Source organism: Artemia sp. Qi Xiang Cuo, chromosome 13, assembly GCF_049724085.1.
Source record: "Artemia sp. Qi Xiang Cuo chromosome 13, ASM4972408v1, whole genome shotgun sequence".
NCBI lineage: Eukaryota > Metazoa > Arthropoda > Branchiopoda > Anostraca > Artemiidae > Artemia > Artemia sp. Qi Xiang Cuo.
Window position 1 is genome coordinate 66,657,612 of NC_142806.1, and position 16,677 is coordinate 66,674,288.

General features: G+C 34.4%; 1 long non-coding RNA gene and 1 pseudogene across 1 annotated transcript; both read left to right on the forward strand.

Moving 5' to 3' along the window:
- The first annotated feature begins 99 nt into the window (after positions 1 to 99).
- Positions 100 to 8,623, forward strand: LOC148945572 (longitudinals lacking protein-like pseudogene; annotated as a pseudogene).
- A 1,452-nt stretch (positions 8,624 to 10,075) lies between these two features.
- Positions 10,076 to 16,039, forward strand: LOC148945573 (uncharacterized). The gene is made up of 3 exons (XR_016142769.1): positions 10,076 to 10,314; positions 12,400 to 12,463; positions 15,884 to 16,039. It is a non-coding gene; the product is annotated as an uncharacterized LOC148945573 (long non-coding RNA).
- The last annotated feature ends 638 nt before the right edge of the window (positions 16,040 to 16,677 follow it).

The following is a 16,677-nucleotide window of genomic DNA, read 5'->3' on the forward strand; positions in this document are numbered from 1 at the left end:
GGTTAGAAGAAAAGAGGTGGCTGGTCAAAAATAAAAATAAAGAGCAAAGATACACGTAGTTAGAACAAATCTGACACTGAGCATGTGAGCAAGTCAAAAATGGAAATAAAGTGCAACTACGCAAGTGCTCAGAAGAACAGCGGTGGCTTGTCAAAAATGAAAATGAAAAGCAGACAAGCACGGTTAGAAAAAATGTGTACTAATCTTAGCAGCTAAGGCGACGGGCACTGAAAAAGTGTTTGGAGCAATGATGAACGAAAATGAAGAAAAAAGAAATTTGTAGCTAGGATACTTGCAAAAGCAACAGTTCAAGCGAGTAGAAAACAATGAATTTACGCTGTTTGGGTCACTTGATTTTGTTTTCCAGCCACACAATTCTTTCTTCTTCACTTTGGTCTTTAATTCAATTATCACATCCTTCATTTTGGATTTTGATTACTCTAAACGATTTGTGAATCCCGTTTGCTTTAGCTCCTCGTATTGATCTTGCCACATTTGTTGATCAAGGCTCTTGATTTTCATTAGCTGTGAATTTTAGTTGTTTTCTTGTACTTGTCATTTTAATAGTTCAGAAGGTTCCAACGAGTCTTTATTTGTAAGAATTGTAAATTATCATTTTTAGGGTCTGCCTCTGTGCAATTTATTTTTATATTTATATACCTGCCTGCTTTCGAAAATAGTACACACGAACACTGAAAAAACAACACAAAAAAACTACACAACTTGAATTTTTTGAAACGACAACCGTCTCTCTTCTTCAGTAGCTTTTTTTTGATTTTATTGGTCTTGTTTTTTCTCATTAACTTTCTGCGGTTGCTGTTTTTGTCTTTTTTGGTATTTTCCTTAAATATATTTTTTTTATAGCACAAACGAAGAGAGGCGTATGTCCTTTCAAAAAAGAAATGTAAATATGCCAATTTTAAGAAAAAACACAACTATGATTGCAATTTTGAGGGTGGGTCCCGGCATTCGGCATATGGCAAGCTTGTATGTATTTATCCTCGTTGTAAGTATCAACCTCCACATAAATCATCTTTGTTTGCTACTCTTTCCTCGGGAAAGGGAGAGCTCCCCATAGAAGACAAAGAAAGTTGAATGCAATGACTTTTCATCAATAGACGCATAGTTTATGGCATCTTTGTAGGTTTGTATTGGTTTTTGCAAAACATATTGGTGGTGTCGAAGCATTTGAGGGTGTTGTTCTTCTAACTTAATATTTCTTTCTTTTTCACTTTAATTTTTGACTCGCTCTTATTTTCGCTGTCACTTTTCTTCTAACAGCACTATTCTTTGTTTTCCAATTCATTTCTGACACACTTTGATACTATCTTTCTCGCTATCGCTTGTCTTTCTCGCTGCCGCTTTTCTTTTAACCACATATTTCTTTGTTCTAAACTTTTCATCTTTAATTAGATCTATTTCCTCGTTGTCTAATGTCTTGTAAGAGCATATTTTTTTTGTTCTTCACTTTTGTTTTTAACTTGTTTTAGTTATTGCTGCCACTTATCTTCGAACCTGATGTTTCTTTGTTCTTCACTTTGTGTTTTTGACGTGTTGTAATTGCCGCTGACGCAAGTATTCTAACTGTATATTTTTTTTGGTTCTTAAGTATCTCTTAACATTAAATTATAATTTTTTTTTCAATACCCCTTACCTTAGCTACTCGGATTGGTATTGTCACATTTGATGGTTTAGGTTGTTTATTTGCCTTCTAGGGATTATAAAATTGTTTAAAACGGCCATTGTAAATACAGGGTGCGTCAAAAAGTAATGAGACTTACTCTATAAAGAGGAATTTATTCATTCGATTTTAATATTACCTCAAAATTCTTTAAAATATTTCCCTTGGGTGTCAACGCTCTCCTACCAGCACAATTTCCATGATTCATAGGCTCCCTTAAAGTCAAATTCCGAAATGCCTTTTAAAGCGTTGGTTAAAGCATTCTGGATGGTGGCAAGGTCATCAAAACGGCGACCTTTTAGGGCAGTTTTCAATTTGGGGAACAAAAAAAAGTCTCCCAAGCTTAAATCAGGGCTCTACAGAGGCTTTGGTAATGTTGAAACCCCTATCTGGGCTAAGCACAACGTCACATAGAAGGCAGCATGGCTTGGAGCGTTTTTGTGTTGGAGTTTCCATCGATCAGTAATCTCTTGTCGTCTCCTCTTCACTTTTCAGTGCAGCTGCGCAGAGACGTCTTTGTAGAAAGCAGCATTGACAGTTTATCCTTGAGGCATAAACTTGCCACTGGCTGTCTACCACCCAACAATTGTCAAAAAAGACAATGAACATGGTCTTCAATCAATTAATCGTTTTATTTATGCTAAAACACTATTACAAACGTAAAAAAGTTGTTCGGCCCAAGAAGCTTGGCTTGTTGTTGGCCATACAACACAATAATAAAGCACTAAAAGAACCAAAAATATTACCCTAAACCAAACAATATATATTAAATAAGGATGAAAGAGAATAAACACTAACATACAGTAAAAAAAAAAAAAAAAAAAAAAAAAAAAAAAAAAAAAAAAGAAATTGTTGTAATAATTACGATTCATAAAAACCAAAAAAGTAGAGAAACAGGAAAGATAGGAGATATCAATTGGGAAAGAATACCAAAAAGGAGAAACACTAGGAAAAGAGAAAACGGGGAAAATAAACAAAGGAGAGAGAGACATTACTAAACTGGAAAGACACCACGAAAAACTGCCATTGCAGACAGAAATAGCGGGACATCTGGAGGAATGAAATTCCATAATAGAATTGATTTATAAACAGGAGACCTTTGGGCTGCTGTAGATTAACGTTTGGGTAAAAAAAAGTCTACGAGAAGAAGTACGTAAAAATGTAGAGTACCTACCTGAGCTTGTCCGTGAAAAAACTGCTACAGAGGCGGTGAAAATGTACCTAGAAAAGCAGAAAGTGCTAAATAAAGATTATTTTACCCAAAATACAATCCAGCGGAGCTATTTCATCATCATTATAAAGATCAGAGGAAGGGTAAGGCCAAGGGACAAGAAAATTAGCCTTCACTGCCCTATTTTGGGCTATTTGAAGTAAGCACAGAAGAGATTTATTAGTACTACCCCAGACAGAGCAGCAATAAGAAAGATAAAGAAAAATAAATGCATAATAAAGAGCAAGCTTAACATCTGGGGGAAGAAATGAGTTAACCCGGTGCAACATTGAAGACTGACTTAGGATGAGGGAACGGGTATGAGTTATATGAGATTTAAAAGAAAGAAAACAGTCAAGATATACACCAAGAAATTTCACCATAGCAGCTTGTGGTAGAACATCATTCTCATAAGTCAGGACGATTGGCTCCCTTGTGTCTCTCATGCGATAAGGGGTCCTGACGTGTACAATGGCACTTTTTTGGCTGTCGAGAGTCATACCATTTGACCAGCACCAATCTTTTATTTCGTCAAGAAGACCTTAAGCTAGTGAAGTGGGAGATGGCAGGTCCACTGCAGCAGTGAAAAAGTTACTGTTGTCAGCAAAAAGAATAGGGTGCGTAAGGGGATGAAGACCATTAACAAGATCATTAATATAAATTAAAAACAAAAGTGGTCCAAGCACAGAGCCCTGTGGGTCACCCTTCAATATAGGCAAAGAAGTGGAAGAAGAACAATTAACCGAAACATACTGAGATATCCTTGACAGATAAGACCTTAACCATTCGAGTGGAACTCCATGCACTCCAAATTAAGATATTTAAGACAAAAGAACAGAGTGGTCAACAATATCAAAGGCCTTTGAAAACTCAAGAAATAGACACAAAAAGAACAAGCCCTTGTCCAGCTTAACACGCAAGAACTCTGTTGCATCTGAAAGTGCATAAAAGGTGGAGAAAGTGGGACAAAAACCATACTGATGGTTAGTTATGAGAGAATTTCCTGCAGTCATATTAGTACTAAGCACAAATGAAGAGAGTCTATGATAAACTATCCTTTTAACAGCCTTAGAGATGATAGGAAGAAGAGAAATGGGTCTACAGTTTGAAATTAGAGATGAATCATCTTTTTTATGCAAAGGTACAACATTAGCAACTTGAAATAAATGAGGGAAAACACCAAAAGAAAGAGAGAGGTTAGTTATGTGTGAGATGGGGTTAGACAAAAATTGACCAATTTTTTTAATAACATTATTACTCAAACCAAAACCATCAACTGAACAGCCACTTGGAAGCTGAGAAATAACACTATAAATTTCAATATCACTGCATGAAGAAAGGAAAATGACTTTTCTGCTGTGGGAAAACTACTTACTCTAGTCTTTGGTTGAATTGGAACCGAAGGAAGAGTGGTGAAATACGAATTGAAGGCATTTGCTGAAGAATTTTTATCCACAATAGATTCATCAGCTTTCCTGTAATGACATGGGGGGGGGACTGTTTGAGTTTCTTTTGAGAAAGAGCTTCATTACCTACAATCCAAACCTTTCGCAAGTTCCCCTTGCACTCATTAATTCGACGCAAAAAATAGAGCTTTTTGGCTACACGAGCTGAAGAAGTAAGTACATTTTTATAATGTTTATACTTCAAAAGAACATCCTGTGTTTTACTTTTACATACAACCTTGAACAGAGACGCCTTCATATGTGTAGCATTGATAAGAACTTTAGACATCCTTGGGCATTTGGGTATAGAATACCTTGGCCTCTTCCTAAGAGGAAAATGCTTATCGAACAGAGCTCCCATACGACAAACAAATAAACTTGTTGCACCTTCAACATCATTAGCTTTAAGAACACTAGACCAATCATTACTCTGAAGACTAAGAAATAAATTAGAAATTTCTTTATCTGTAAAAGTTCTAAAAGAAGACTCGCCTTGCTCATCCGCAGCAATCTCGGTTTTAGGAACAACAAGTGATAGATAAATAGGGAAGTGATCAAACAGATCAGTGAAACCAAGATCAGAAGTAAAGTTCCGTTTAAGAGAAAGAGAAATGAAAATATCATCTATCAAAGTGGCAGAATTTCTTGTAAGATCAACACGAGAAGGAAAAAATTGAAGGAAGTAGCCCAGAAGAAGAAAGCACATCAAAGAGATGGTCAAATTCATCACTTGATCCAACATTTAACATATTACAATTAAAATCTCCCAAAACATAAACACGTTTCTAAGAGAAAGTCCTCACACCAGAAAGCTGGTCAAGCAAATCAAAGAAAACATGTGATGGAAAAGGAGGGCCTTACAAAACAAACAAACAGACTCACATTCAAACTGGCTTTTCAGATCAATGACAAGAGAATAAACAGTCCTACTATTAGATACTACTTAAGTAAACAAGGATTCAAGGTCATACCGTCTACTAAATTTAATATCAGGTTTTATAAATAAAGAAATACCCTCTGAGCACTTTGTTACCACTCTGAGGACATGAATAGCAATATAACCATGCTTATCATAAGCTGTTAAATTTTCACTATCAGATAACCATGTTTCTGTTAAGCCAATTACATTAAAAGGACAAGAATTATCAGACCACAAATATGATTTCAGGCTATCCCACTTATCTCTTATCCCACGCACATTCAGACAAAACACATTAAAACTAGTATTTAAAGAGTGTAAGGGTATAATTGTATCGCAATAATCAATAGTAGTGTGATAATTTCAACTAGAATTAACCACAGATTCAAAAAGAGAGTCAAATGTGTGTGCCCTAGTCACATGAGTCAGAATCTAAGCCTGAAGGAGAGGAGCTAGATTTGCAAGCAAATCCTGTTGAAGACTGTGAAAATGACTGAATGTTCTGCTATTCTGATTGACTGCTTAGTTAAGCAAAGTCATTAAATTGTTGCAAACCTCTTTTTATGTGTTTAGTGCTTTTATATATAAATGAAAATTGCACATGTATGAAATGAGAAATGTGGCTGAATACAGCTATTTAATATATGCAAGGCTGTTAGGGTAACATTTCTAAGGTTTAAATGTAGAAAAAAGTTAATGCGATTTTATTCACAAATAATTGTAAATTTTTTTTTTTTTTTTTTTTTTTACAAAATAGATGTCCAAAATCAGGAACTGTCCAATTGCTGAGGTATTACTCTAGGCACAAGATTACTAAAGGGATAAACTAGATAGTTAATTAAACTGATGAATCTAAATGACTTTTTCAGCCCAGGAAAAATCAGAATAATTAAAATTTTTTATTAAAAGCTTTGAATGATGGTGAAAGAGAAATGCTCACCTGGTCTTGTACCTACAGGGCTACTCTAAAACACCAATTTTACCCTATATTTCCTAGGGAGTACCTTATTTTACCAATTTTACTTACCAAGTTTTAATTTTATGATAATTTTACAACACTAATTTATACAAGTAAGTCATTTTTTAAAAGATGATTGTCAAACTTTGTTTTACAGAATTTTGCATTTACCATCCAAACTGGTGACATTGTTTTATTTCAAAATTGTTTCAGAAAGCAATTATCATGCTTTAATACAAAAAGGAAGGGATTGCAAGTTTTGTTAGATTCCTGTAATGTTGGATCTTCTATCCCCACTGCTATCAAAATCTTTTTTCTCCAAAAACTTTGCCTTTAGTTTCTGTTTAGTTGATTTAGTCCAAAAGTCTCTGTTTTTGTACACAGTAATATATTTGCCATGAATCTCAAATTTCAAAATAGACAAGTATTTTTATATGGACAATCAATAAATTTGCTGATCCAAAAATCTTTTTTTCTTGTGAAATAGCCTCTTCAGATCTATTTACAGTAAGATTTTCTTGAGTTTTTACTTTTCTGCCATTTTTATCCCTTTTGCACAGCAAATTTTCAATAGCTCATAAAACTGATGAACTAAAGACAAAACTGAAGAACTCCTTTCCCTTCTTTTTATGCTTTAAAAACAATTTACACTATTTCAGAACCTTAATTTACATTAAATTGCATTGTCCAGCAAATAAGGAATTTTCCTGTAGGTGCTGGTTAGTCAAGATGTTAAGCCAACATGTTGGCTGCATCCCATTCTAAAAGCCATGGATTGGATGACCAATCTTTGTCCACAGCTCACTTGAAGGCCTCCACACTAAGGCCTGAGACTGTTCCTTTGGTTAGGGAGTTCCAGAGCCCCATAACTCTATTTGAGAAGAAGTTGTTCCATAGTCTGGTGTTAGCATGTTTGCAGTACAGCTTCCTGTCGTTTCCTCTAGTTCTAGTTGACTGATAAAAGTCAAGCATATTCGGTTGCAAGGACTGAGTGTGCAGCATTTTGTACGTCATGAATACATCCTCATGCTTCCGTCAATAGAACACTCTTTCTTTGCAGCATGCAGCAGTATGCAGTTCATGGACATCCCCATGCATCCATCAACAGGAGAGGGTAGGAATCTGTAACTTCTCCAGGCGGGATGGGTAGTCCAAGCTTTAAAACCCTCTTTTGATTTAGTTGCTCGCCTTTGGACACTCTAGCTTTTTCTTGTTGCTTTTATTTAGTGGGGTTGCCATACACATACCAAATTCTAGTTTTGGTCAAACATGTCCTTTTTTATAGCTTTGACATCAGCTTTGGTAACCTACAGTGGAATGTTCCTTTAATAATTCCCTGGGTTTGGAGCACTTTGGAGGCAACTGACTGAGCATTCTGGTTAAACTTCAATTCATCATCCACAAGTATACCCAGGTCTCTTTCAACATGGGAGGAACCAATCATTTGCTCAACACCATCTATTCCACACATGCGATGTCCCACTCCCTGTGGGACTCCACTTTCCACGTCAATACCATCTGAGGAAAATACCTGACCATTTTTCCATGCACCTTTACGCTCTGCCTTCTATCTTTCAGGTATGCCATCACCCACTCAACAACCTCCTGGCTTACCCTGATTGCAATTAATTTTGCCTGTAGATAACAATTGACATACTTTGTCAAATGCTTTGGCAAAATCTAGGAGAATGAGGTCTACTAGGATTCCTCTATGTAGGAGCTCTGTGACAAAATTGTATGCATCTATCAGATTTGTATCAATTGATTGTCCTGATCTAAATCTCTGCTGACTTTGCTTAATAAGATTGTTTGAGGTAACAAAAAGAAAATGAGGTGTTATGCCTATATTTTGCAAATTTTTTGATATTCAGATTGATAGAGTTATTACCAAGCTAGGCATATCTATAAACTAAAATAGAATGCTAAAGCTTTGAAATAAAAGTCTTTGTATTGAGTTTCTAATTGTAGAGTACTTTCTTAATTTTCTTCTTTAGTGCCTATAATTCCAGTGATTTGGAATACTTACTTACATGTTTCAATCTTTTTCAGTGAGTTTGAGTTATTCAAGGATTTAGTCACTATATTTGAAATGGAGCAAAAAGAATTTTGTTTAAAGTGGAACAACTACCTAGATTTATTTCATGGAGCTTTTTTATCTCTATTAAACAGTGAATATTTCACGGATGTCACCCTATCATTTGACAGTCAAAGCATCAAATGCCACAGACTTGTTCTCTCATCTTGTAGTTCCTACTTTGAAACACTGCTTCTAGGAATTTCACACCCTCATCCTATTATTCTTCTTAAGGAGGCGAAATTTCACGATCTGCTAGCTTTGGTGACATTTATGTATACAGGTGAAGTGACTGTTTCACAAGCTCAAGCTAGTTCATTAATAAAAGTGGCTTAAATGCTTAAAGTTAAAGGTCTTGCTTATCCTGATGAGACTGTTAATCAGATACAGAAACCTGACTATCACTTTCAAAACACTCAAATGAATCAACCTGCTGCAAAGAGAAACAGAATTGATTCAACCTCTGAAAACAGCTTCTTGGCTGAAGATTCTTCCAGTAATCTTGAACCTCCTATAGTAGATAATAAGCTGGTGAACTATCCTGCTGAAACTTACACTTGTAAGTTTTTATTGGAATTCACTTTATTCAAAGTTAAGTGACCAAAGGATGGTTAAGTATTTAATTTTATATAAATTTTACTATGGGACAAGGTTAGTTTGAATTTAAAAGGTAACGTCATACTTGTGTAATACCTAGACACTAGAACCTTCATACCGACATCAATAACGCCTTTGGCTAGAAATTTATTAACTTACCAGTGAAAAAGTACAAAGCACCATGATTTTACTATGAATATTTTCTTCTTTATCTGACATTTCTCTTTTCTTGCATTCTGGTTTTGTTTAGGTCAAAGTACCAATAGACTATCATTGTGCTCCCTGATCTTTGCCAAAACAGCTTAATTTCTTTTTTCTGCTATTAGACAATAATAGAAAATTTTAATAACATTTAAATAAAAATCCTTAGACCATTGATTTGAATAGCATGAACATAGATATATTTAGAAATGATTTGAGATGTAAAATGTCACGTTAGGGTCTTTACACATTAGGTTTAAGTGAAGACAATTCTTTCATTTTTTTTTCATTACCAGATAAACTGATATCTGCTTGGAATAGGCATTGTCAAAAATCTTTATATGCGATCTGTTTAAACTTTTTGAGGAAAATTAACATATTCAGAACATTTTTTCAAGACAAATCCAAGATTAAAAAAAGCCCCCATCTTAGACTCCTGATATTTTAATTAGTCAAACCTTGATAAGTTTTTAGTTTTAACTCCTTTCAAGATTGTTTTGAGTTCAGGAATTTATTGCAAGCTAAATTTCAAGGGTGGGTCCTTTTTAAAGTCCTATAAGATCTCTCTATCATATAGTTTAAATTTCCAAGGAAACTGTATTTTAAGGTCATTCTTTCTCCTTGTGTTTTAAGATGGGAACAGGGCCTTAACTATTTTTGTTTTTACAAATGTTCCTGGCTGTCTGTAATTGTTCTTTTTGTATTTTATAAGGTTTTTAATTTCAAAATCTTGAACAAGCTAAAGATAATGATTAGGCTAAATTATCTAGTAATTTCTTCACGGTAGATTTGTCCTGGCAAATTTGCTCTGGCATAGACAGGCATATCAAGAATTTCTCCGGAATAGCTATCTGTATCTGCTGTGATTAATTTTAAAAAGATGCTCATACTATATATATTGTAATAAAAAATTACTGAGCTACCAGAATGCATCTGTATTCTGCCAAGCAGAATCAAGTAAAGTCCATTGAAAGAAACTTCAATTTTCTTTCATTGAAAGAAACTTCAATTTGACAGTTCATCTCTCAGTCCATAAAATACCTAATTTGAATGGAAGATTAAATTTCACCCATCTCTTTATATTTATCCTTTGATAACATTCGTTTTCATTAAATTTTTATTTTTAGCTTGTCAAAGATGAAATTGTTGTAGGTATTGACAAAGGGGGAAACAATAGTTCTAGTCAGTTTGAAGATGATGGAGAACAGTTTGATTATTGTAGTGAAAAAGTAAGCATTTGTTTTTCTTTATTACTCTTTAGCTTTTATTAAAGCACATGATTGATCATAGCTTTTTATTTTGAAATATGTCTTTCTACATTTGGCTAACTGTTAGTTCTCTTTCTCTCTTTAAATCAGCAATAAGAATAGTTATAGATGACTATCTGTTCATGTTCACTAAAATAAATGTCCTGTCTAAACCAAAAACAAGGGCTGTTCATTAAATTCCTGCAATTCAGACTAAAACAAGGTCCAGTTTATAAAATGTGTTTTTTCTTATCAAATTTAATTGTTTTTGTTATCTTCTTTGTAAAAAAAAATTTATTCAACTTACCACAAAAGTAGAAATTACATTTGTCTTGGTACAAAATTGTTATTTATTGAAAAGGTATTTAGTTATAGCTGCAAATAATCATAGATGCTGCAGTAGCCAATTCCAGTGGGGTTTTCCCAGTAGGCAAAGCCCATTTAACATGAACAGTCTCAGTTTCCCACTTGCCTGCAAGCCATGTCGGCATAGTGAATCTTTAATCATATATTGGTCTCCAATATCCTTCAAATGGCTAACAAAACTGATAGACTATCTGAATTACTTTACTACATTTTTTATCTGCCTCAGTTATAACCTATGATCATAAAGTATTGTATAGAAATGAAAATAATCTTTGTTAAACAACTCTGAAAAATTTATGTCAGCTTTGCCTTTCACAGAGACTATCTGTCCTGGCTCTCTAGTCCTTGATCTCATTGACCAAGTTTTTCATTGACCTTTGACCTTTTTGACCTTTGACCAAGTCACTAGATGTAGGCTAACCTAGTAAAGAATAAACCACAGCCCATCCTTTACTTAGTTCCGCCTGTTTCTCCTGAGGCACCCAGGGCATCAAGTGTGAGCTGCCAATCTTCCCTCAGTTTTGCTACTGCAGTGATGTCCTCTCAGTCGGGTAGAACAGAGATGTGCAGGTTGCATAGATCCCTCTGATAGGTCCAGCATAGTTTTTTTCTGGGTCTTCCCCTGCTACAATTTCCTGGTGGTTGCCAGTGTAAAGCGGCATTTGGGAGTCTATGGCCGTCTAAACGTAGGAAGTTGCCTAAACATCTCCACCTTCTGACTCTTTTGATGTAATATTCTGTGAAAACACGAATCTTCAACACCCAGGACTCTTCTCTCTTGTTTGTGATTCATGTGCAATGATTCTGCTGGATAGAGTAATGAAAAGCCAGGGCTCTTCTCTCTTGTTCGTTATTCAGTCACCATGTTTCTGCTGTGTAGAGTAGTATTGGCATAATATTACTGTTGAAAAGGCGTAGCTTCAGGAGCAGAGAAAACCTCTGAGATCTCCATATTTGACAATGTTTGTTGGAGGCACCATTTGCCTGTCCTATTCTGGTGAGTACTTCTTTCACTGTTGAGCCAGTATTCTTGATGATACTTCCTAGATATTGAACTGGGCAAGTTGTTCAACATCTTGTTCAAAAATAGTATTTAAAATAAAATTAATTTTTTGACCAGAAAAATTTTATCCTCATGTATAAGAAGATGAATGACGTCATACTCGCTGGTTACAACAATAAATGACGTTAGAGTAAAACTATATGATGACTTCTGTTTCAGATAGTGTTTGCTATTTACTATATCCAACCAAAAAAAAACAAAGGCTTTTTCCTGTGCAAAATACAATCATGGCCGCATCATAGTAATGGCTCATGGTCCATAGTAATTAAAAATTAAAAACACATTTAAAAAAACTGGCAAGTGAAAAAATATTTTCATTTCTTGCTGGTGCAAAAATAGTAATTATTATCTAAATCAGTCTGAAAAGTAAAATGTTATTTTGAGAATAAATTTAAGGGTATTGTGAAAAACAGCCTGAAACCTCTAAAAAAGGTGTTGGATTGAAACAATTACCGCTTGTTTACGCTTGAACATGTATATTAGAATCTTGAATGGGATTGACTTCCGATTGACATCCTTCATAGGTATTGCAGCGTTGCCTTAGTAATGGGCAAGTGGCCTCTATGTAGTTTGTTTCCAGTCTAATTTATTTTCTTTTTTTTTCTTTTTCTTTTTTTGTGTAATTTTCTTTTTTTAAGCTAATTGGGAATCAGATTTTGGAAAAAACAGAGAGAAAGCCAAACGCAAGCTTAAATTTTTCAGGTTAGTCTTTCATTGTCTAATTAAAAATAAGGGAAAGCATGCTCGGTCCTCGCTTTTTCTGTGTACTTACTTTGATTAGAATATAACAAACAAGAGCAATGACTTGCTTGAACCAATTAAAATCTTTTATCAAATTTAATCTTTTGCTTAAACCTTCTCTCGTATGGAACCCTAAGGAACACTGAAGGTTCGTTTTAGGAATCAATAAAACAGATACAGATTGTGGACATTTTCAGTAATAATATTATACACTATGCGGCCAAAGAGGGTTACGTTGAGCGTCATGATTTTATATATCATATTTGTTTATCATTATAATAATGTTTTTCACTCTTTGGCCTAAGGGGGATATTTTTTACTTAAAAGAAAATCATAATAGTACAATAATTCTAATGTCACTAGATACTCTAGTTTTACAAATATTGGCAGTTCTAAGGTGTAAGGATCATTGCTTCCTCTTCTAATTGAAAGACACTCCAAGACACCCTTAGACAGGAGTACTATAAAATAATTTTAGTTTAATTTGTTTGGTCAAAGTCATATCATGAGTATATATACGAACAACAGCGAAAAGTGTGTGCAGAAAATGACAAACATCATAGTGGGCTGACTGGGAAGCTCCCAATACGTCAGAGCAATGATTTTCCCATAAGCCCGTCGTAGTGCTAAACATTTGTCACTGCGCATACGGGAAGAGGTGGAGTCATGAAAAGAGGTCTAGATTGATTTGTTGCTGTGCTCAAAGAGTTGCCTACTGGATCAACTGATAACAGTAATCGGTCCGAGAGTTTATCTTAACAGAGCAATTAGAATACAAAACCATTATGTTGCAGTATTGACCCCTCGATGAATTTTAAGTTCTTCTGTGTGTCCATGGGCGCCCATAAGTTGGATTTTAGGGGGACTTGCCTGGTCTAATCGGCACTTCTAATGCTATAGAAACTTCAAAAAGAGCTCATTTGATTGGAAATTGAGAGGGATAGTGCTCTTTTTTAATAGTCAAAACTGATTGTAGGGCAAACAGCCCCCCCCCCACGCTAATGATCGCCCCAAACAAATCCAATCAAAATTTTAAGATAGCCATTTTGTTCAGCGTAGTTCAAAGACATGGAAATTATGACTTTGAGGTTGACAACCCCTTCCCCACAACCCTCAGGGCAAGGGTTGTAAGTTATGCCTTGGGGGCGTATAAGGATTTTATAGAAAGGGTGGCCGTATAAACCTCGGAGGAGGCTCATTGGATTGTTAATTAGAAGTTCTAGTGGCGTTTTTGACAGTCGAATCTAAGAGAGGAAAGGAAATAATAAATGAAAAATAAAACCAAAAAAGGGTGAGAAAACGAGGATTTTGTCAGCCAGTGGCAAAAACATGAAGACGAAAAACAGGCAAATATTTCGACAAGGAACTCCGCCAAGTCTGCCTCAGTGCTGAACAAAAAAGAAAAGAAAAAAAACAAAAATCTAACCTTTTGGAGTTTACCGCACAAGATACGAACAGACGCTGAATGAAAAACCAAGCCGAAACCAATGAAAAACAAGTATTACCAAAGAGATTGAGCAAGAATGTTGTGCCTCGCGATACTTTTTGCTTATCTGCAAATTCGGTTTTTATTAGGTATGCAAATAGGATCTCTTAAATTTGACTTAGTGCAAATATCACTTGAGTCTTTTAGTATTAAATTGTTATAAATTGGGCTTAATGAAATGTCTTCAGTGTCTCTATAGCAACATTTCTGTTTATATATTTTTTTTTCCAAATATGAGCATGTGGACTTTCAAAAAGTTGATAAAGCAATATCTCAAGAATAAATTATATTATTAGGTTAGACCTTTAAGAGTAAGTTTTGGGGGATTTTGAACTACCCAAAAGCCGCTATGTGTTTACTTTTAATACTACCACTACAGTTACTGTAACTAATGACGCTAAGAGTATGAAGCTGAAACTTTTAGGGAAAGCTTAGGCGGAGTTCCACTTAAACGAAAAAAAGTTTATGCATGCAGGTATTCAAAAGGGCGTATAAGCAATATCATAGGCAGTACGATTATCATTGAAACATTTAAAGGAACTAATTCGATTCAAAATTAAAACTTCTAGTGTCCTTTTTAAGAGTAAGAAGAGATTGGAGGAAAATCACTCCGCCTCTCAAGCCAATTCATTTTCCAAACAAATCCAGTCAAAATATTGAAACAACTATTTTGTTTAGCATAGTAGAACGGCCCAGCAACTATGTCCTTAGGGATTTTGGGCATGTCAACGCCCAACAATTATCCAATTGGCCCAATATGCTATAAAAATAAATCAAAAGGCATTTTTTTTACGTTTGCTAATAAGACACTAGACAAATAATTTGCTAATAAAGACATACCGAGCACGACTGGGGGTATTAAGCTGAAGCTTTCGGGGTTACTACTATTACTACTTCTGCTCTTACAATTTAAATAAATAGAGTGTAAGTGCATCCAGGTTTTCAAAAAGCATAGATAAAATATTTTGGGAATGATATTAAGTTTAATTTTTCAGGTCAACTTGAGGAGGTGTAAAATTAACTTAGAAAATTCTATTTGTGCCATGATTAAAAATTGTTGAAAAAGTTTCTCCCAACATACAAATAGCAATCCAATCTATGGATTCTTTAAGAAAAAAACCGAAAAGATATAAAATATTATATACTTTTCATTAAAAAGACTATGTCAATAAAAAAGAACAGAAATAAATTTCAAAAAACTATTTCTGCAAAACAATTTTTTCAAATAAAGTGAAGAGTTTCATTAAGCCAAAAATGGGCAGAAATAACGTTAAGTAATCTTCCAAGCGTAAAACTACCACAAATCACTATCAATAAATAAATGAAACTCAAAATTAACAGAAATTAGAATAAATAGCCGAGTCAAACTCAAAACAAGCAAAATTAACATTGGTAGGGCTGATAACCCCCATACTTTCTCAAGACCAGAAAATAATTTGCGCTTTCCTGAAAACAAAATACGTCTTGAATGTTTCAACTTTTTTCAGTTAAATAAATAAAAAAATTTAAGACTTTAAGGAATAAATATCAGTATATGTATATTAAACTGACAATCCACGGTCATTTGCTTTGTCTTTTTGCTTTTTCTTTAAAGTGACTTCTGTTTGACCTATCACTTTTAACTCTTAAGAAGAACACTCAAAATTTTATTCTCTGTCACCTCCTCTGAAGTATCGAGCACAGTTTCTTCTATACGAAGTTATCTTAAAAATAAGCAAATACTAAAAATTCACAGAGCCTGAAAACTAACAGTGCTTTGTTTACTGCTTATTTTCATCAATTCTCGTGGCTAATGTATCCTATAATAAAAAGATATTTTGTTGGATTTGTTTAGTAAACTTAATTGTTTTTTTTTCATTGTCAATTTCATTTATCTATTGTTTTTGAAGTTGAAGATGCTTTACCAAGTCACAATGAAGAAGTCTTTGGCGTTCCGAACCTTTTTTTGTTTCCTAAACGTGAACACATTGCTTTGGGTAATTTTCCTCAGTTTTCAGGACCTTGTAAACTTCAACCCGATATCCAGGAATCAGGCGCCACATCTTTTGACATTCAAGGTATATCTGAAATTTATATATATATTTTTTATTATTTTATTGTTTTTTTTTTGTTGTTTTTTTTATAGAATCAACTTTATTGGATTATGGGTTATTAGAAAAAAATCGGGAGGACAAGGGGACGAAACTATGAATTTATACTAATCTGAAGACAAACTTTTTTTCTTGTCTCATCTTTTTGTTCTTGGAAGAGTTTTCATTGTTCTAGAGTTTGGTGCCTGATATTCCATAACTGCGGTTGAACCTTCTGATAGTTTGTAGTATGACCAGGAATACGTTCCTAGAGTTTGCCTGAATCTACCATTCCTTCAGTACCTTCAAAAAGAATTTCCAGATAAAAAAAAATTTTTTTATATGGTTTCTACTAGAATTGGTATGTCCATTAGGTTTGTAGGTGTGTTTGAGCATGATTTATATAAGTTTTATTGGGTTTAGAACCTGGTGCTACTTCCTTGTCTAGATTCCGGTTGGAGTCCAATATGGGCATACTCTTGTTGTAACTGTAAGAATTATCTTCTTGCCCATGCAAAAACCGGCTCAGATTCACTATGTCATCCGCATAACCAATCAAAGACAAATCAATACCACGCAGAATATAGTCATAAGTGACTTTGGCTGTGGCTTTACAATAC